General features: G+C 46.2%; 1 non-coding gene across 1 annotated transcript; it reads right to left on the bottom strand.

The window, feature by feature from the left end:
• Window positions 1-1,322: 1,322 nt before the first annotated feature.
• On the bottom strand, window positions 1,323-1,431 carry LOC136553041 (small nucleolar RNA R71). The gene has a single exon (XR_010782946.1). It is a non-coding gene; the product is annotated as a small nucleolar RNA R71 (small nucleolar RNA).
• Window positions 1,432-22,181: the final 20,750 nt, after the last annotated feature.

Here is a 22,181-nt window from a genome sequence, read left to right as displayed (position 1 = left end):
TGGAGTAGAGCAAGAGCGAAGCTTCTCTCAGAGTCTAGAAGAGTATTCTGGGTATTATATAGCTCCTTTATAATTCTTTTATTTCACATTTACTTTATTCAGTACTTTACTTTTAGTACTTTATTTAGTATTATCGCTTTGCTTAAGTACTAGTTCATTATTGTTCAACTTTAGTGATCTTAGGTGCTTATTGCTTGGCATTAGTAGCATAGGTTATCTTTTAGTTAGTAGTCTTTCGTTAGTACCAGTTCCACCATCTGGTTAGGGTACTTTGATCTCATTTAATCAGAGCTTGGATCAAAGTAGTAAGCCTATAGATTAAGCGAGGTGCTTAAGCTATAGATTACCTGTGGATATGGCTAGGCCTTCGGATAGATTGTGGTAGTTGGAAAGTGGTGACAACCTTGTCCATCCTCTATATTCCACCACGATAGGTCTAGTTACTAAATCATAGGGCTTGTGGTAGACCTTGTCTATTTAACTCTCCTAGTTGGTAGGCGAGCTATGCCCTGATGTACTAGCGCATTTCTCCTAGTCATTAGTTTACCCTTTGTTACTAAAAGATATATCGCTCGCTCTCTCACCTAGCTATCTCTAATGTAGCTTGTTTAGTAGTTTGTTTAGGTAGTTCACATTCAACCCACTATTATCTTTCACCTACCTAGGGTACACTTAGGCTTTACCTTAACAATCCTAACTAAAAATATAAATTTATCCTTCTGCCTTCCTGTGGGAAAAATATAAATTCGACACTCGGTACTCACCTAGCAAAGTGTTACGTGATAGTTCTATGTGCTTGCAGAATTCCTCCACTAGTCATTAAGAAGTATGAACAAGCATTTCTGGCACCGTTGCCGGGGAAGGCAACTAGCATCGAATTTTTTTGTGTTAGCTTTGCTAACTAGGCTTTTAGTTATCCTAAGTAGTTTATCATTTTTCCCTCTTATCCTATCACTACCCAACATGATTATGGCCAACAAGTCCATTCATAATTTTTCTGCACCCTCGGCTGCTAATGTAGCCACCGGACCCAATGTTATCTATGGGGCGATAACTTTGAGCTTAAGCCAGTGTTAATTATGATGGTTCAAGCTAGTCTGTTTTGTGGGAAAGCCCACGAGGATGCAAATGCTTACCTCCACCACTTTTTTTAGATTTGTAGCACATTCACCATAAAGGGAGTGACCCAAGAGGCTATACGTCTTTGCCTTTTCCCCTTTTCTTTGTTAGCAAAGGCTAAGCATTGGTTTTACTCTAACCGCAATGTTGGGACAAGTGTTCTAACGCTTTCCTAGTCAAGTTTTTCCCTATGGGAAAGACTAATGCTCTTCGCAATAAGATCTCTAGTTTTTAACAACTAGCAGATGAGTCGATTCCCAAAGCTTGGGAACGAATGCAAGAGTATGTCTCTGCTTGCCCACACCATGGCATGGAAGACTAGCTTTTGATCTAGAACTTCTACCATGGATTAGTGCCGTTAGATAGGAGCCATTTAGATGCTGCTGCTGGTGGAGCATTCTTTTCGCTAAGTGTTGCAGATGCCAAGACACTGATCGAGAAGATGGTTTCCAACCAAAGGATGGAGAGACGATCGACTCCAACCCCATAAACGAGGTATGCATTCAATTAAAGAAGTTGATATGCTTGCAGCTAAGATGGATCTACTTGCGAAGCGAGTAGAACATTATGAGAAGATGAGCGCCCAAGGGACACTCAAAGCCATGGATTTCCACATGACTTGCAAAGTTTGTGGAGATGTTGGACATTCAGGAAATTCCTATCTCGTGACCTAGGAGAATCTAAACTTCGTCAACACCAACAACGGGTTTTGTCCACAACAACATCAAGGATGGAATTCAGTGCTCCAACAATCAAGGAGGTAATAATTATTACTCTTCTCAACGTGTGAATAATCAAGGTAATAATAGTTATGCTTTCCTTAAAGATGTTGTTTATAGCAATGGTAGAATGACTAATAGCATTAACAAAAATTTGCATGCTCATTACAAGATGTTGGAAAATATAAATGCTAAATTGGATGATTTTCTTCTTCCTTAAAGAATCAACTTAGTTTGAATAAGATAATAGAAACCCAATTAGCCCAAATAGCTGGTACCAAACTATGCTATGAAAAAGATAGAATTCCTGGCAAACCTGAAGGAACCATGGAGTCAGCCAACCTTGTTACAACAAAGTATGGTTATGCTTTAGGTTCTTGGGGTTCCTACTTAGTAGATTCCCCATTTACCATTAAGAAAGGTGATCCTAGAACCCCTGTGATTACCTGCTCCATTGGAACCCATACCTTCCATAATGCTTTATGTGAACTAGGGTCTAGTGTTAACATTATGTCTAAGGAAACTTATCATAGATTGTTTTACACTACCTTAGCCCCAACCTCAGTTTACTTACAGCTAGCCAATCAATCCACCTGTTATCTTAAGGGAGTAGCCACTAATTTATTAGTTAAAGTGAGAGATGCTTATGTCCCTATCAATTTTATGATCTTAGACATGGGCAACAACAAGGATACACCTTTAATCCTTGGTCATCCTTCCCTTAAAACTGCAAATGCTTACATATATGTGGCTTTCAGGCAAATCTAACTCCACTTTGCTAGAAGGAAAGAAATATTTGCTTTTGCCTCTGTACAACCCCTCTTTGATGAGAAATAGGAAAAGAAGAAGCATCCGAAGAAACTCAAGATGAAGAAACCAAAGCCGATTGAAGAACCAGAGAAGCCTGTCAAGAAAAAGAAGAACAGAAAGAGATGGCGTAAAAAGAAAGATCTATCCTCAAATTTGTCATCCCGTAATCCTGACAAGGCCTCCGAGGTGGAACAAGAGGAAACACCCTCGCTCAAGGAAGAATGACCTTGAGCCCATCAAATAGGTAAGTTTTCTATCCCTTGCATATTTACCGCATTTTAAGTATTTACATCTCATATTTCAATTTCCAATAAATTTGCCTTGCATTGCATGATTAGTTAGTTGCATTTAGCTGCTATATGTTAATAAATAAAGTTCTGTAATAGCTTTGCATGATAGGATAGGGTTTGCATTTAAATGAAATAAACTATAAAAAACATATATAATAAATAAATAATAATGAATAGGTTACCTAGTAGTAATAGGTTTGGTCATTTAGTCATTTATATATTCTAGTAGTAGTAGTTAGTCAATAAAGAAAGAATCAAAGAGCCACCAAAAGACATTCAAACCTATGCAAAAGGCAAGCTTGGGGGAGACATCTCTCCCTACTCAGGTATGAAAAATATTAAACCCTCTCTTTACATTCATGTTTGTTTTACATGTCAAATCCATGACCATAGAATGAAGATAGGAGTGCCTTGAAATTTATCTTAGAAGAAGCTCTACTCTAATAAACGATGATAAAGTTATTTGGAGATTATGAATAGTTGCTCTATAATACTTTGCAAAAGCTTGTCATACAACCTAATACTTCTTAAGTTTTGAGCATAATGACTTAGAGTTCATCTTAAGTTAAATGCTTTTGTGGGTTGAAAATGCTAGAACCAAGTTTAAGTTTTTGTGAAATAAGTTGTAGTTAAGACTAGAGTAAATCTTTGAACATATCTGAGGAATGGTAAAAACAACCTGGAGTTTTGTTTTGCAAAAAGCTAAAACTCTCTTGCTAGAAGTTTCTCAATGGTGATAAATTCCTACCAGAGCCAAATATGAACACATTAATACATGATAAAGCTATTATAAAAGCTGCTTGTTTGTTTTGAGCTTTTTCAAGCCTTGTTGATCTGAGTAGAGAAACTTATCATGCTTTTTGATCAAAATCATGTACACCCACATATTTATGTTATTCCTACACTAGGAATATGCAACTACGTATGCTTTCCATTTATTATTGCTCTATGAGACTCAAAGTTACCTCTCTAGCTATCTTTCATCAAAAAGAGAGGCATGGAAGCTAGAGAAGGGAAACTCTAGTGTTCAAGAGAGAGAGAGAGAGAGAGAGAGAGAGAGAGAGAGAGAGAAAATAAAAGAGCAAAAAGCTCTAGTGTTCAAAAAAAGAGAAAGATAGAGAGTGAAAAAACAAAAGTAGCCATGCCCCCTCAAAAAGAAGCTGCAGAAGGGAAACTTCTCAAAGGAGTACCACTTCCACCAAATATAACACACACATGCACATCTTGATCAATTAGTATGATTTGTTGCTCCTTGTGATCCAAGTGTTTGACTTAGCAATATACTCAATTCAAGTAGGCTATGCTTTTATCCCCTACCTTGAGCTCCACATAAACTTTAGGATAGATATTAAGGCTAAGATCCATGGCCTTGGTGAGGATTCAAACACCATTGAGTGACTTGAGTATACCATCTAAGGAACTTAGGCAAGTTTTCTTTTCAAAATTTATTGAAAACCTCCAGGAAGTTTAAGCTAAACCAAAGTAGGGAAAAAGTATCTATCTAGCTACATAATCTTGCAACTACTTCTAGTCATGGCGAAAGCTATAAGTCCCACATTGCTAAAACTGATGATGGATTTCTAAGTAACATGTTCAATTTAAGAGATAGTATTTCTTTGTATATGAGTTTTTGCAGGGTGTTACATAGTAGCAGCTCCTGATCCAACACCTATTCCATGCTAAACCCGCATCTTTGCTCAGGGACATGCAAAGGGGTAGATTGGGGGAGCTTGTTGATGGTCACTAACACTTGTTTTGACCATCAATATTCCACCCAAAAGCATGATTGTTCATATTTCTTAATGCAAACAGAAATAATCCATAAGCACACGGAAGTACCATTGTAGCACTTCAGCCAAAAGTATTTAGGGTATCATATTTTCTACAGGGAATGAAGGTACTCATCTAGCTAGTTCGTCCAAGGACAACACAAGGGTAGAGGTGGAAAGGGTAGAGGAGGATTCCTATGGTAATAGGGTCTAAGGACAGATAAACTCTACTTCTACTTGCTTACTTTAGGCATCGGATCCCACCTGGTCTACCAAGCAAGGCCGGCTTGTAGCTCTATGTTGAACCCAAATGTGGGGGGTTACGAGGGATGGACACGGCTATCAACACTTGTCGCCTACCCTCTCAACCATGGGAAACGAGGCAAATGAAGGTAACTTCTAGCTCAGACACCACATTTATGTTATTGGTTATTACTCTAGCATGCTAGCAAGGGTTATCTGTCTTTATCAGGGCCCTTCTACTAGAGTACCTCCATAGGGACGGACAACGAACCCACAAACAAGTAAGAGAAAAGTTTAACTAATTAAAGACTTTATAACCAAAAGAACCAAGAACACTCACTTAGCTAGAGAACCCGTTAAAGTAAAGATACCCATCGAGGTACAAGTTGGGGTGACACTAACAAGTCTGTTGCTTCCCCAAACTCTCCCTCACATCTCTCCCTTACAACTCTAGCTAGTTGCTAGGGCCTAAGCCCTTTGGAGTGTTGCTCTAACTCAAGTGAGGTGTGCTCTTCTTCCTTGTGGTGTTGTCCTGAATGAGGGGGAGTGAGGGGGTATTTATAGGTTGAGAGGAGGAATGGAGGCAACTCAATGTGCCATGTCAGCGATCCATGTGCTTCTTCACCATGGCCCTTGGATCAAACCGTCATAAGATCAATGGTGGAGATGGAGTGGAGTTGTGATTCTTTGCATGCCTTCCTATCTTGAGCAAACCACCATCCCTCCATACCAATTCTTCTGAAATACGCATGCAACCGATGTTGGAGAGGCGGTAAGAGGCAGCCCACAAAGTTTGGGCCTAAACAGACCAGATAGGGATGCTAGTAACAGTAGGAACATAAGAACAAACAACAGAGAGAGAATATACATTCTTACAATGGGGTTGTCGGCGCTAGCAATAGCGCAAAAGAAGATGAAGCAGACCATCGATGGAGATTGATGAATACTGGCGTAGAGGGAAGAAGACGTCCAACGAGCAGTCGCGACGACGCTTCCCAAAAACCTGATACGCCCCCTACCCCGTGTAGGGACACGAGGAGACGTAGGCTTCGGAGACCTCCTCTCCTAGCGCTGATGACATGTCGACGGCAGCGCAGCATAGTGGCAAAAGGAGAAAATGAATTCTCTGTACCGAGGACGACGTCTTGTCCCAATATATACACGCGTCACGTCGCAGCTAAGGTAAGTAATTAGTCACGCGATCACAGCATTAACTTGATTAACCTGCCTTTAGTCGACTAGAGCAATCACCATCAATGCGAGAATAATTGCCCGCCAAAATAGGCCGGCATAATTTTCTTCATGCATGCAAAAATATCGAGTAGCAAAAGGAAGCTACGCACCCACAAGATCGAGGCGAGAAATCGCTGGACCATTCACGCGCATGTCGCGCACCCACGCTCATCACCCCGCCCCGCCCGACGAGGCGAGCGTGTGGATTTCTTCCTTTTCCTCTCCCTAATAGCTTCAACTAGTTGGAAACAACTTAGTCATTTAAGTTGGCCTCACTCCTTCTAGAGTAGCAATGTGGGACTAAAATCCCCCACCATACTATGCATGTGTGAGTGGGTCTTTGGGATTTATCTGGGAAAATTATTTGGACTAGCCCAAATCTTCTAACAAAGAGTAATAGTGGACCCCTTGTATCTTATAATCAGAAGGAATAGGGGCATCTATTAAGCAATTGTATTGATGCAAACCAAATAATCATAATATTACTCTTCTACCATAGACTGCAGGGCGACAATGTTATGCCCATCCTCTGCAGAACCAGAAATGGACATGTACTTGGTCCAACTATCCTCATTGTCTACAGTGATACATCTCTCTTTGTAGATAGTTTCAGCTGCTATTTTCCTACAGGGCAGTCCCACACTGTAGACATGATATATCATATATGAGCACATAACTGAGTTTTGGAGGCACAGAGGGCTAGTAGCCATCGTCTGTGGGTGTCACAAACTCACAATTGAACAAGGTACTGGAAACCTAAGTTGATTAGTACTAAACAATTACGCAGGAGTACAGCTGTACCAGGATCAACATGGGAGTACTAAACGATGTATTTTTTGAAATAACCGGATGGACAAGCGTTGGCTCCCATTCCCATTAATTACATCAACACTTTTTTTTCGCGATCGGACCATTCACCCGTTTTTTATTAAGAGGAATTGAGTTTCAGATACACCAGTGCACGATCACGTTGGCAAGGAGCCTTCGTAGCTTCGCGCAAAACACCAAACTACTGGATTTGCACTGGAGAAATTACATATCATAGGTGTTTCCCGACCCGATCGTGCAGACAACAACGAGCGTCTTGAAGCCGGCCTGAACCCACTCCGCCTCACGCACCACCTTCTGGGACAGCTCTTGAGTTGCCGCCACTGCTCTCATGAACGTCCTGTTGTTCCTCTCCTTCCAGATGGACCGGGAGATGAGGAGCATCAATGAATCGAACGCTGGCTGTGCATCGTTGTCCAGCCGTTGCCGCTGCCGAAACCACCATGAGCCAGGCTCGTCAGCGCCCTCAGGTACCAGCGCCGTGAGTCCGACCGGAGCTAGTAGGTAGAACCAGAGCTCCCTGGCGGGCACACATCACTTGTGTCGGAACTCTTTCAAAAGACATTCCATCCTTCATTGACCTTTTTATTTCAAGGATACAACACAAAGACACCTTGTGAGGGCGATTCCTTCATCTCCATTATGCCAAAACCCACAAGATTGCATCGATCCATGCTTGTGAGTGTTGTCAAATTCAGGAAGAGCTAAAGAGACACGAACTGCTATATGTAAATTAGCTGGAACAAATAAACTTTAATAATCCTCTAGAAGCCAACAAGTACGCAAAATATTTTATTTCAAAGGTGGCAAAAAAAAACGACATTGTACGAGCGTCTGTTTGAAAGATTTGTCAGCCACACAGAGAAGTTGAGAAAGGTGAGTAACTACATGATACATTGCGTTAAAAAAACTACATGATATATTCAGAGAAGGCATTTGTGTAAGCATTTGAAAAAAAAACTACAAGAAAATCAAACTGAAGTTACGATAATTTACTTACACGTAGAAAGAAACAACCAAAGCAAGACTTTTAACTATATAGCAGAGATAGAACCTTTTATTGTCCAGTGAGTTTTCCATGGAGTTTATCATATATAGTTTGTCATGAAGTTTTTCATTGAGCTTCTTCTAGGACATATCTCTCTCTTGGAATTGATGAAATGGCTATCGAAACACCACTTTAGTTGTAGAATACAGGCCATGGTAGTTTGGCAATTCAATTGTTGGACTATCTCTAAAAAAAATTGTTACATTTTATTATTGGCGAGAATTTAAAAAAAGTTACCTTTTTTAGATAATGAAAAAAAAAGATAATAAGGCTAACCACCCTCGCAATGTAATTAAAGCTGCTACACAATAGAATTGGAAGCAGCTCATTGCCTCGTTCTAGATAAGTTCCTTGATTTTAACCACCTCGCAATATGAAGTTGCGACACACACAATAGAATATGAAGATAATTAAAACACAATATTTCACTTACAAGTTTCTATCTAAGTTTATGAATCTGTTGACTTGCAGAGTTCTTTTCCTCAGTCAAACTTGGAAGTCAAAGGTGCAGCCTAAAACGTTAAATTATCCAAACACATGAGAGATCCTTCCTCTATCTCATAGTGAAGTACGGAGCTGCGCCAGGCTTTGATCCAGCCAGCACCTAGCATGCCCATGTGTATCATCTAGTAGAAAAAGAAGAGTGGTGAGATTGACTTACCAACGCGCGCCACCCGGCCCGTGGTCCGCTCCTCGGCTGGCGGCTGGCGGGCTGCTCCTCTGCGCCATACTCTCGGATACCTACAGAGAGGAGGATGGGTTCTCCACCAGCGGTGCACATCCATGCACCTGTTGAAAGGGATCAAAGTTAGTAGTCATAATACATTCACACACTTGTAATCAGATTGGATCCAAATAGAAACAGCCAGGGTTCGCACAGCGAAGAGAAGAGGTGAGCATACCTGTTGGGTGCTCGTCACCAGCACCTGGCGGCGTGAGCGTGACCGGGCATGGGCTGACCGTCGGCGTCAACATACTTGCAGGCCTGGGCCCTCTCAACAGCGACTACTACCCGTGCTGCTGCCGCTTCTCCTATGCCTCGACAACGGTAGGTCGCTGTGCCTCGCCGACTCTCGCGACGACCTCCTCCAGCTGGCGGCAAGCGACAACGGCACCTTCCTCATCTGCAACCCGGCGATGCATCAGACGGCCGTCCTGCAGTCGCTGACACCAGAGCCGTGCGCGACGGCCGTGTCATCCGGGCTGTACTTCCACGTGCTATCCGACGAGCACTGGTTTCTGTGCATCGGCCGTCTCCAGCACGACCATTTGATATCGTCCTCGGATGCCAGCCAGATCCATGCTGGTAGGCCATTGCCGGATCATGAACAGTAGGAAGGGTAGGAAAACCTGGATTGCTGCCAGATCCGTTGTTGTTGCTTCTCCACTGTCGCGGCGAGGAGGAAGTAGATCTGGCTCGATCGTGCAGGGCGCATGGGGGCGCACAATGATCGTCTCTGTTATCTGTGCGGCGACGAGGGAAGGCGTCGCCGGGGTACGCGTGGCCGCGTGGGTGCTGAATTGGATGGACTGCACGACGCGATCAGTTTTCATCTATTGCACGGGTGGCGTGGGAAAACATCAGATGATTCTGTCCACAGGCCGTGGTGCCCTAGCTCGCACGATCGCCCGCCCGCCCGGCAGCAAAAACAGGAGTCTCCTAACGCACGCATGCATGTATGCCAAGCTATATCGTGATTGGTGATCCTGACCGGAGTTTCCTAACGCACACAATCTTTTCTCTCACATGCTTTGTGCTTTGGGAGCAAATCTTGAGCGCAATGGCCGCATGCAGCACAGACGTGCGGGATCGATGGCCTCAGCTTCCACCTATTGCACAGGATGTTTGGAGGCCGGGTGGTATTTTATCAATAAGAGATCCGGTGGGTCCAGCGAAAAATGGCATTTGAAGGGAAAGGGGGTCGACCGGGGAAGCGAGAGAGCGTGTTTTTGTTCTGCCCGGCAGAGCGAAGCGAGCGACGCAAATGGTCCTGCCGGGTAGGGAAACAACCCCAATTTCCGCGAAGGGAAAACCACAGAGTTGAAGTGTAATAAGACCATGGTAGATCATATTACTCAAATTTCAATCGAATATCACATCCATACAACGATATTATCAGAGTACAAATAGTGCGGAATTATATAAATTATTATATCGCCGCATTGGCGGAATCAAAAGTAGCATTCATTCAGAACAGCTTGAAGATAAGATCGCCAAACTCGAGCAGTAGGCACGAACCCCTCAACCGTCAAACTCATCGGAGCTATACTCCTCAGCAGAACATGTATGCCAAAATTTATCAGTACGATTTGTACTGGCCACTCCCAACCATATGAGCATTGCTTTGTGGAAATTGGATGCAAGTTGGATATAGTCAAAAGGAACCTATAAGGCTGGGGTTTCCTATGTATTTTAGCATATCAAGTATATAACAGTATAGTCAAGTTTTAACACCATTCCCACACATATTCCACCCATTCCCATTTCAGAGCCAGGTTTCGATCCCGGGGATCGACATACCACCATCTCCACACCATCACCATACCATACCATACCATACCATACCATCGCTCAGTCGACAGGCCAACTCCCTCTCGGCACTGTCTCAAGGCCCATAGCACCTGGCTATGACCGAATACTCACTTCCACGAGGAGAAAAGAAGGACTCATCTCGCTATCTAGTTTAAGCGAAACCCAGGAAAGGTCCAATGTCGATGAGTCGGCATATGTATCGATCGATCAACCATACACTCTGCAGAGGTTTTACATAACCATAAGATCCGCCTTCCTCGCTGACCGTCGTCAACTGGGCTGATTCCGGCCGCTTGCTAGCCTAGGATAATGCCACTCTACCATTCAGCACTGGTACACCCCAAGTCTAGTCTGGGGTGGCTGAAACTGTGAGTCATGAGCCAGGTCCACAAGGTCTCCATGAAGTCTCGGAAGGGTGTGGGGGAAATCCTCCATGCCCCGTACCTCCTTACACTGTCCGCTATCAACCTAGCAGTAGTGGCAATATCCTACCAAGTAGTCCGGCCGTCCCGCACCATATAGGGCGAGTGGTACGTAAGGCTTCCCGGTGAATCTGAGTACTAGTAAGTCCTTAGGGGTGACCAAGCCTAGAATGTCTCCATCAGGGTTTCCATTTACCGTGCCACCACAGCACCTCCATCCCAGGCTCCTCCCATCACAGGTTCACACCCAGGACCACCTCGTATACCATTTACCCACCACAGGTATCCATTTCCAGGGGTGCCCAGGTAGCACCCCATGGCAAGACTTGCCCTAGGCTCGTCGTATACTCCAACTTGGTCGACACAACCCTCACCCTCCACACACCCAAGTCACACACGCAGCACTCTCCCCATAGTCCAGATAACACCAGTTTCCACCACGCATGTAGTATAAGCGTTGTAGAAGTATAAGTAATGAAATATATAGCAGTAAGCGTGTGTCTAGCCTAATAGCAGGGTATGCAGGGGTAAGGTTGCGTCAAGGTAAAGGCTATCAAGTAAGCATACTACCATGCAAGTCCTATCATGGTTTGATTATAACAGCAAAGTAAAGCAATAGCAGTTCTACATTAGCCATGCAGTAATAGATGCTACGAGATTGGGTGGGATGTGGCACCTTCAGTGTAGTCGTCTCCATACTCCTCACGGTACTCACGATCCTCATCGGTATGGTGCTCCTCCGAGTCTGTAAACGATCGCATTATAGTCGCGTTAGCGACGTCTATAGAATAGCACAAAGGAGCAATGTAAATTCAAAAGAGCCAAATGCACTCAAACATGGGTTCATTGCGTAGAGCTCGATTTTAGATGAATTTTGGTCCTGGTTTCGTATTTTTCTGTGATCATATGAATTAGTTATGAATTTCCGAAGTGTAAATCATTTCTGAAAATGGAAAAAGGGCTGAATTAATCCTGGGCTGACACGTGTCATACTGTGGTTGGTCCACGTGGCTTGCTGACGTTAGCATGATGTCAGCATCACGGTTCCGAGCTGACAGGTGGGGTCCAGCTGACGTCAGCATGATGTCATCAACGTCATCCACACCGACAGGTGGGGCCAAAGGCTATTGGGTCACTGACAGGTGGGTCCGGTCAAAGTCAATGTCGGTCAACGGTGAGTCAACGGTCAACAGTCAGGGTCACTGACATGTGGGGCCTGGGCTGCTGACGTCAGTAGCTGATGTCAGCGTGACGTCAGCATGACGTCACCTCGGCTGTGCTGGCTTCTGACATGTGGGTCCCGCGTGATGTCAGCATCTGACGTGTGGGTCCAGAGTGTCTGTGCTACTGACAGGTGGGTCTGGTCAATGGTCAACATTGACCGATCAACGGTCAACTACGGGTCGGGTTCAAACTGGGCCTGGACAGGGCTCGGATTGGGCTGGACTGACCCGGACACGTGGCACACTGTGGTACAGCCACGTCATGTCCATGGGCTCTTATTGGGCTGTGGTCTACGGCTTGCGGTCTACGGTGGACCAAGAGATGCTGGTCCATGGACCGCAGACTGGTCTACGGTGGACCGAGTCCACCCTTCGTCTCCCAGGCGTGGTCCATGTACTCCGGGTGCACGCGCAGGTGGCCGGCGAGGGGGGGTGTTCCCCTGTTTTTCCCACGGCAGTGCTCCTGCCGGCGGCGAGCTCGCTGTGAGCCCTCGCGGTGGCGCTGGTGTCCGTTTGGGGAGGGGAATAGTTCCCTCACACCGTGGCGACTGCGATAGTGGGGTCAAAGTGGCGGCCAAGGCTTCCCAAGGCGCTGGCCACGGTGAACGGTGGCTCAAGCTCCACCGGCGTGCAGGAATGGCGTGGTGCTGTGGCATAGGGCCGATTCTGTGGTGCGTGTGGGTGACACAACGCTCCAATGGGCATGTTGGGCATGTCGAGGGGTCCTCCAGGGCCTCTGGTGGCTTTGGCCACGACGGCGGCTTCCCGAGCACGACGGCGGCGTCGATGAGGCAGCTACGACCCCGGAGAAGTGTCGCGGTGGGGGTGTGTAAGTTTCTACGGATTCGTGGGGCCACGGCGAGGACGTTCAGGCTCAAAGACGGGGCTCGGATTCTCATGTGGCCGGTATGGGCTTCCCGACGGCCACGGCGGTCATGAAGACGACGGCGAGGCGCACGGGTGAACCACGGGGCTCCAACGGGGTGATCACGGTGCGGTCACAGACATGTGCGTGGGTGCAAGTGTTCCCACAGACCAGAGATGGCCCTGGCCTTCGCGCTCCCAGGGTGGAGCGCCATGGCCGACGAGATGAGGTTCGGCGGCGGCGAGCAAAGAGAGACCGGAAGGGGGCTCACCGTGGGTGTTGTGGAAGAGGGGATAGCGGTGTAGTGAAGCGTTGCAGCCATGTAGCTCTGGAAGCCGTGCAGTGCAGCGTTGCCCGCGTCAGTGACGACAACGCTGGGGTCGTCTTCGTCTCCGACGACCTCCTCCTCCGCGGTGGCTTCGGCGTTTTCTCCCCTTCCCCTTTCTTCCCCTTCTCCCGCTTCTCTCTTGGTTCGGATGCGCTGTGGATGGCCACCAGGTGGCGGCGGGCGATGGGACGAGCGCTAGGGCTCCGGGGCTGGGGCTTTTATAGCCGAGCTCGGCCATGGAGCTCGGTGATCGGCGGATGGAGGCCGAGAGGTGATCGGAGGCGCACGCTTGCATCCAACTGGCGCGCGTGGTTGCGTGGGCGCGGCGCAAAGGAGATAGGGGCATGCCCCGGGCGTGACCCCCTAGGCCCGCCCCCTGCTAGATGCTGTCGGTGTTTGGTCGCGCGGTGGTTGAGCACGGCGTGGGGAAGAAGAACAGTAGGGCTGACATGCGGGGTCCAACGGGCAGCGCTGCAAGCGGAGGCGGGGAGACGCGTGGGCGTGGGCGACGTGCGGCTGACACATGGGGTCAAGTGGCAGCGACAGCTGGCGAAGGCAGCAGGGCGCGTGGGCGACGCGCTGGGCCACGAGCTGGGCTGTTGCGCGCGAGTTGGGGCCGGCCTGCTACTACGCGCGCATGGGCCAACGGAGAGGAGATGTGAAGGGCTAGGCCGATCGGTTGGGCTGGTCAGCGCAGGCTGAGCCTGTGAGGCCTTCTTCTTCTTTTCTTCTTTCTTTTTTTTCATTTCTTCTCCATTGTTTGATTTCAAATTTGGTTTAGAATTTGAATTCAAAACTAAGGTAACTTATTCGTTGGAGTTTAGGGAATTTTATTTAATAATAACTTTATGGTTTATTACTTTAATGGATTTGTTAAGCATAACATAAAGCAAATGGAAGTCCAAATCACAACTTGAATTAACAATGTATGTAACACTTTATTTGTTAGAAATTAAATAACATAATCAACAAATGGCATGCCATGCTTATGCTGTTGTCTTGGTTGGGTCAGACCTAATGCATCTCTTAGGTTGGGTTTCTATACATGACACTCATCATCACATGGGAGTTCTTGAGAAAAAAATTTTGTAGTTGGTATTTTTGGTGTATGGATTTTTGGGTTGTTACAGTCCTACCCCCTTAACTAGAATCTCATCCCCGAGATTAAAGCGTAATGTACTCTTCGAAGAGGTAGGGATATCGTAGCCGGAGGTCAGACTCTTTTTCCCATGTTGCTTCTCTCTCTGTGTGATTACTCCATTAGGATCTTGCACATAGGAATAGTCTTGCTTCGGGTCTCTTTGGTATCTCTGCCCAGAATTCTGATAGGGTGTTCTTTATACTCAAGTGTATCTTGAATGTCAAGTGTATCAGTTGGAACTACTTCATCGGGCACTCTCAAACACTTGCGTAGCTGTGAGACATGGAATACGGGATGTAGCACCCACCAGTTCCTCAGGTAGCTCAAGTTTGTAAGCGAGCTTTCCAATCCTCTTGCAAATCTTGTATGGGCCAACAAATCTAGGGGCAAGCTTTCCTTTCACATGGAATCTGACAGTCCCACATAGCGGGGATACCTTGAGATAGACGAAAGTCCCCCACATTGAACTCAAGTTCTCTTCTCCTTTTGTCAGCATAGCTCTTGTATCGACTTTGAGCAATTCTCAAATTCTCCTTTACTTCAGCAACTCCTTCTTCTGCATCTTGAATCTTAGCGGAATCAAAGAACGATCTTTCTCCCGGTTGAGACCACATCAAAGGTGTCTTACAAGGTCTGCCATACAGAGCTTCAAATGGTGACATCTTGATACTGGCTTGGTAGCTGTTGTTGTAAGAGAACTCTGCATAGGGTAAGCACTTCTCCCAATCAGAGCCATAATTTAGTACACTAGCACGAAGCATGTCTTCTAAGATCTGATTTACCCGTTCTATCTGTCCATCTGTCTACAGGGTGGTAAGCGGTACTGAAATCAAGTTTAGTTCCAATAGACTTGTCCAGAGCTTCCCAGAATCAGGACACAAACTGAGGACCACGATCAGATACAATACTAGAGGGAGCTCCATGCAGTCTGAGAATATGCTCAATATATAGATCCGCTAATTTTTCTGCATTGGTCTTGGTCTTCACTGGTACAAAATGAGCAATCTTAGTCAAATGATCAACAATCACCCAGATGGAATCGTTGCCTTTCTATGAACGGGGCAATCCAACTATGAAATCCATGGATATGCTCTCCCATTTCCACTCGGGAATGTCAAGAGGCTTTAGCAAACCTGCAGGCCTTTGATGTTCAGCCTTGACTCTATTACAGGTGTCACATCATGCCACATGTCCTGCAATGTCTGTCTTCATGCCTTTCCACCAAAAGTGTTTCTTCAAATCTTGATATATTTTTGAACCTCTAGGGTGGATACAGTACTTAGAATCATGAGCTTCTGACAGAATTTCCTCTCATAGCACTAGGTCAGATGGAACACAGATTTTGTTCTTGAACCTGATGGTTCCTTATTCATCTTCATGGTGTTTGGTCTTATAGCCTAGTTTTATCAGACCACAGAGATATTCAATCTCCTCACAATTTGTCTAAGCTTGACGGATGCGATATGTGAGATCATACTGTATGCGGAGCTCATTCAGCAAGCCAGGCGGTAGTATCTCAAGTTGGAGGTCATCAATCTCTTCCTTGAGCTCAGGTGGTACGGATTCAGTGATCAAAGTGTGATAGTAACTCTTACGGCTGAGGGCATCTGCGACTACATTAGCTTTTCCTGGATGATAGTAAATTTCCTAGGTCATAGTCCTTGATCAACTCTAGCCATCGGCGTTGCCTCATATTCAGATCTTCTTCAGTGAAAAAGTACTTCAAGCTCTTGTGATCGGTGTAGATATCACACTTGTTGCCTATCAAGTAGTGCCTCTAGATTTTCAAGGCATGCACAACTGCTGCTAACTCAAGATCATGAGTAGGGTAATGGTTCTCATGTTCTTTCAACTGTCGAGAAGCATAAGCTATCACTCTTCCATCTTGCATCAATACACAACCAAGTCCTTGACGGGATGCATCACAATAGACCACGAAATCTTTGCTGATATTAGGCAATGCTAATACAGGAGTTGTGGTAAGCTTCTATTTCAATTCTTGGAAGCTTTGTTTGCACTCGGGCGTCCATTCAAACTCCTTGGTCTTCTTCAGAAGGTTGGTCATTGGATGGGCTATCTTGGAAAAGTTCTTAATGAATCGGCGATAATATCCAGCCAATCCCAAGAAACTTCTGACTTCTATCACATTATGGGGTTGTTCCCATTCTTTCACAGCCTCAATCTTAGCTGGGTCAACTGCAACACCTTCAGCTGATAGTACATGGCCTAGGAAGGCAACTTCCTATAACCAAAACTCACATTTGCTGAACTTTGCGTAGAGCTGATATTGGGCTAGTTTCTCGAGCACCATTCTCAGATGATGTTCATGTTCTTCAGTGGTGGGTGAATAGACAAGGATGTCATCAATGAATACCACCACGAACTTATCTAGCTCATCCATAAAAACCTTATTCATCATGTTCATGAAGTATGCGGGAGCATTCGTAAGTCCAAAGGACACCATAGTGAACTCAAACTGCCCATACCTAGTCACAAAAGCTGTCTTCGGAATATCACTTTCTCAAATCTTCATCTGATGATAGCTAGATCTAAGATCAATCTTGGAGAAATACTTGGCACCTCGAAGCTGATCAAGCCGATCATCAATTCTTGGCAGGGGGTACTTGTTCTTGATGGTGACTACATTCAAGTTCCGGTAATCAATGTACATTCTCATTGAGCCATCGTTCTTCTTGACAAATAGAATAGGGGATCCCCAAGGGTGAAGCACTGGGTCTGATATATCCCTTCGAGATGAGCTCATCAAGCTATTTCTTGAGCTCAGCCAGTTCATCAACTGACATGTGATAGGGTCTCTTGGCAATGGGTCCCGTTCCTGGCAATAGATCAATGATGAACTCTACATCATGGTCTGGTGGCATACCCGGTAATTCTTCAGGGAATACATCAGGATAGTCTCTGACTACTGGCACATCATGAACTATCTTCTCCTCTTTTTGTGATTCTGAACTTGCTTTAAGGGCACCTAGGATAGAGGTGGACTTTCCAGACTGGGGTTCACATCTAATGACTTGGCCTGATGGGTGGGTCACTTGGACGTATCTAGGTGAACATGATATGATACCTTGGTGAATGGTTAACCAATCCATACCTAGGATGACATCTAGGCTAGTGGAAGGTAAAAGGGTTAGGTCGGCTTTAAAGACAAGACCCTCAATGGTAAGACCCACTCCCTTACAGATGTGGGTGCATCTTAGGTCTCCTAACGGTGAACTGGTGATGATAGGCTTTTCACGTGGGGTTATAGGTAGGTCATGCTCTCGTGCAAACTTGGATGATATGTATGAACAAGTTGCTCCAGAGTCGAATAGAACTGATGCAGTGTTGCCATTAACTAAAAACATATCATACACCACATCAGGGGCAGCTTGTGCTTCCTCGGCGTCTAGATGGTTGAGACATCCACGAGTAGCAGATCCCTTGAGCTGAGACTTCTGAGCAGCTGAGTTCTGAGGGCATTCAGCGGCCTTGTGACCTGGTTGGCCACAAGCAAAGCAGGTGAAAGGCGCACCGCCTAGTAGGGGTTGGCGTGGGTGCCTTCTAGTTTTTAGTGCCTGGTGCGGAGCAGTTTTGTGCTGGGCGTTCATTTGCTAAGCGGGGACGGTTGAAACGGTCCTGAGTGTTGCGGTCCTGAACATAACGGTCCCAGGTGTAACGATCCTAAGTAGGGTGGGGGTATTTGGTGGTGTAGCCTCCACTACCCCTACTTGATCCAGGGTTGTCATCCCTGTTGTGGCAAGAGCGCTCCCTGGAGGGTGCATCTCTGTGGAACCTCTTGCGATCACATCCATGGAAGGACTCCTCAGGCTTACGCTTCCTCTCCCTATACTCTTCTCCAGCTTTAGCACAGTCCTTCTCAATCTAGATGCAGCGATCCACCAAAGCACGCATCGTGTTACTTTCAATACCGCCAAACTTCAGCTTGATGTGCTGGTTAAGTCCCTTGCGGTAGTAGTACAGCTTCTCCTTCTCAGAGTTCACAACATAGGGAGGTGCATAGCGCAGAAGGTTGGTGAAACGAGTAGTGTACTCGGTCACCTTGTCCTTTCCCATCTTGATGTTGCGGAACTCCTCAGCTTTGGCCTCCATGACACCCTTGGGAATGTGATACTCAGTGAATGCTTCAGCGAACTCATCCCACGAGATGTTGGCAGGGTCCTCATGGGAGTCACTGTAACTATCCCACTAGGCACGTGCTGCACCTATGAGCTGGTGTGTGGCAGCTCCAACACACTCATCATCGGTGAAAGTGGTGAGGTCAAGCTTCTTCTCCATCTCCTTGAGCCAGTCATCGGCTACAAGCGGGTCAGGGTTGGTGCCATCATAGGTGGGTGGCCTTAGCTTCAGGAATCCTTCCAGCTTCCTTTGAAAGTCATTCTGCTGACCTCCCTAGCGATGGTTTGTTCCTTCAACAAGAGTTGCAAGAAGCTAGGTCTGCTACGCCATCACTTCTACCAGGTTTGGTGGTGGTGGTGGAATGTTCTCCTCAGGCGACGGGGTATTCTCTAGGTGGAAGGGTATCCCTCCACGTCCATGGCCACGGCCATGGCCATGGTTGTTGCCACCATGTCCCCCATTTGGTTCAACTGGTTCAGGGGTGGGCGCACGTCCACGGTTCATTAGGTGATTAGATCGGCGGTTCGGCATCTACAACACGGATCATAGAGAATTTAGTGCTTGTGCCATAAGTGCTTATAATTCAATATGATTACATGATTTTGACAATTTAAAGAAAAACATTTACACTATCCAACACTCATTACAAAGAAGCAATAAGATCCATAAGATGCAATAAGATCCAAAACATTCATTACATGGGTTTTATTACATAGCATCATCTCCAGTAGCTACACTTGAAGACGTGCGAGAATCGTTCTACGCATAGTGTCTCATAATACATCTCATAAGGGGTACATCATGGGGTACAACTTACGGAAGCTACTGACATGACTCATGACCACGCAGGGTCATTCTACTCTAACTCGTATACCGCAGCTGGGATACGACTGTTCTCGATCTCGATCTCCTCGTCAGACTTGTGAAGTCAGGACACGTACTTTAAGGCCTCGGCGAGCTCCTCAGTAGGCTTGGCTCTAGGTAAGGTAGGGCAGGCATCTAGGTTGAGGCGAGTCAGGGCTAACTCAAACTCCTCTATCCTAGGCTTTGTTTTGCTGTGAATCTCCTTGGGTAGCTGATCCCACATACCCTTCATCTCCTTATGGCGCTTCCTGTCAGACTTTTGCCAGGCCTGTCGAGTCCTCTCACACTTGTCTTGTAGGTACCCATTCTGCCTGAGTGCCTCAATCAGGTGACCCTGGTTGCGAATGGCCTTCTTTCTGAACTCTTCTAGATCTTGAGTCATGGTCTTGTTTCAAGACTGGATCCTCAGCATGTCAATCCCCTTGGATCTCTCTCTATCTCCTCTATGGTTGAACTCGGCCTTCCTATTGTCCAACTCTCTCTACAACTCCAAGACCTTACTGTCGAGGTAATAGTTCCTATTGCCTAGGTCAGTGGCTTTGTCCTGTAAGTCGTCGACCTCGGCTCTGTGGATTTCTTCACAGCGGTTGAGCTCGTCCTGTGGCTTGGCAACTGTCTCAAGTAGACTAGCTCGCTCCTATGCTCTCTGCGAGTCTCGCTCCTGGTACTCCCATAGAAGGGCCTGGTACTGACATCTCCTCTGCTCTAGCTAGGTCACATACTTGTCCTGCTCTAGCAGGTGGATAGCTGAGACACGAAGGCATCTGTCCTCCTCGGCAAGGATAACTCTGCTGGCTGCAAAACTCTGCTCACTAGGGGTAAGGCTGAGGTCGAGCGCCTGGGGAAGTAGACGGAACTCTATTGTCTTCAGGTGCTCGTAGTGGTCCCTCATCACTCTACGAAGTGCCTTATGCGAGATAGCTCACAGTCCCTCCTCGATGGTGTCCTCTATAGTCATCTCGGTGGAAGCTGGGACAGAAGGTAAGGTAGTGCTAGCTGGGAACTCGACTAAGGTGACTATCGGTCCTTTGATTCCTCCTTCCTGAGCTGGCTTCCTGGTGCAGGTGACCTTGACAAGCTTGTCAGGGACTCCTAACGTGATGAGAACTCGGCAGAGGGTTTGTGCAAAACCCCCGAGCTCACGTAGGTCGAAGGTAAGCTTGGCATGGTCCAGAGGTAGCGGTCCTAGAGGCGGCCATTCGACGTTCGTTGCCATCTGCATGTTTTAAGGAACATGTGTTAGCAGGTCAATAAATAGATAAGCCTTGCATAAAATTAAATGCAGGGTCGGTATATAATCGAAAGAAGGGTTGTCCACGTCCTATTCTATCGTCCATTTCTAAGGGTTTCGTCCTATGGTCAAGTATGGCTCTGATACCAACTGAAACAACCCCAATTTCTACGAAGGGAAAACCACAGAGTTGAAGTGTAATAAGACCGTGGTAGATCATATTACCCAAATTCCAATCGAATATCACATCCATACAACGATATTATCAGAGTACAAATAGTGCAGAATTATATAAATTATTACATCGCCGCATTGGCGGAATCAAAAGTAGCATTCATTCAGAACAGCTTGAAGATAAGATCACCAAACTCGAGCGTAGACACGAACCCCTCAACCATCAAACTCCTCAGAGCTATACTCCTCAGCAGAACCTGTATGCCAAAATTTATCGGTACGATTTGTACTGGCCACTCCCAACCCTATGAGCATTGCTTTGTGGAAATTGGATGCAAGTTGGATATAGTCAAAAGGAACCTATAAGGCTGGGGTTTCCTATGTATTTTAGCATATCAAGTATATAATAGTATAGTCAAGTTTTAACACCATTCCCACACATATTCCACCCATTCCCATTCTAGAGCCAGGTTTCGATCCCGGGCATCGACATACCACCATCTCCACACCATCACCATACCATACCATTGCTCAGTCGACAGGCCAACTCCCTCTCGGCACTGTCTCAAGGCCCGTAGCCCTTGTCTATGACCGAACACTCACTTCCACGAGGAGAAAAGAAGGACTCATCTTGCTATCTAGTTTAAGCGAAACCCAGGAAAGGTCCATTGCCGATGAGTTGGCATATGTATCGATCGATCAACCATACACTCTACAGAGGTTTTACATAACCACAAGATCCACCTTCCTCACTGACCATCGTCAACTGGGCTGATTTCGGCCGCTTGCTAGCCTAGATAATGCCACTCTACCATTCAGCCCTAGTACACCCCAAGTCTAGTCTGGGGTAGCTGAAACTGTGAGTCATGAGCCGGGTCCACAAGGTCTCCATGAAGTCTCAGAAGGGTGTGGGGAGAAATCCTCCATGCCCCGTACCTCCTTACATTGTCCGCTATCAACCTAGCAGTAGTGGCAATATCCTACCAAGTAGTCCGGCCGTCCCACACCATATAGGGCGAGTGGTACGCAAGGCTTCCCGGTGAATCTGAGTACTAGTAAGTCCTTAGGGTTGACCAAGCTAGAATGTCTCCATCAGGGTTTCCATTTACCGTGCCACCACAGCACCTCCATCCCGGGCTCCTCCCATCACAGGTTCACACCCATGACCACCTCGTATCCCATTTACCCACCACAGGTATCCATT

This window comes from Miscanthus floridulus, chromosome 4 (genome assembly GCF_019320115.1).
Source record: "Miscanthus floridulus cultivar M001 chromosome 4, ASM1932011v1, whole genome shotgun sequence".
In the NCBI taxonomy this organism is placed as follows: Eukaryota; Viridiplantae; Streptophyta; class Magnoliopsida; order Poales; family Poaceae; genus Miscanthus; species Miscanthus floridulus.
The sequence above is the reverse complement of the archived record's forward strand: the minus strand, read 5'-3'. Positions and strand labels throughout refer to the sequence as shown.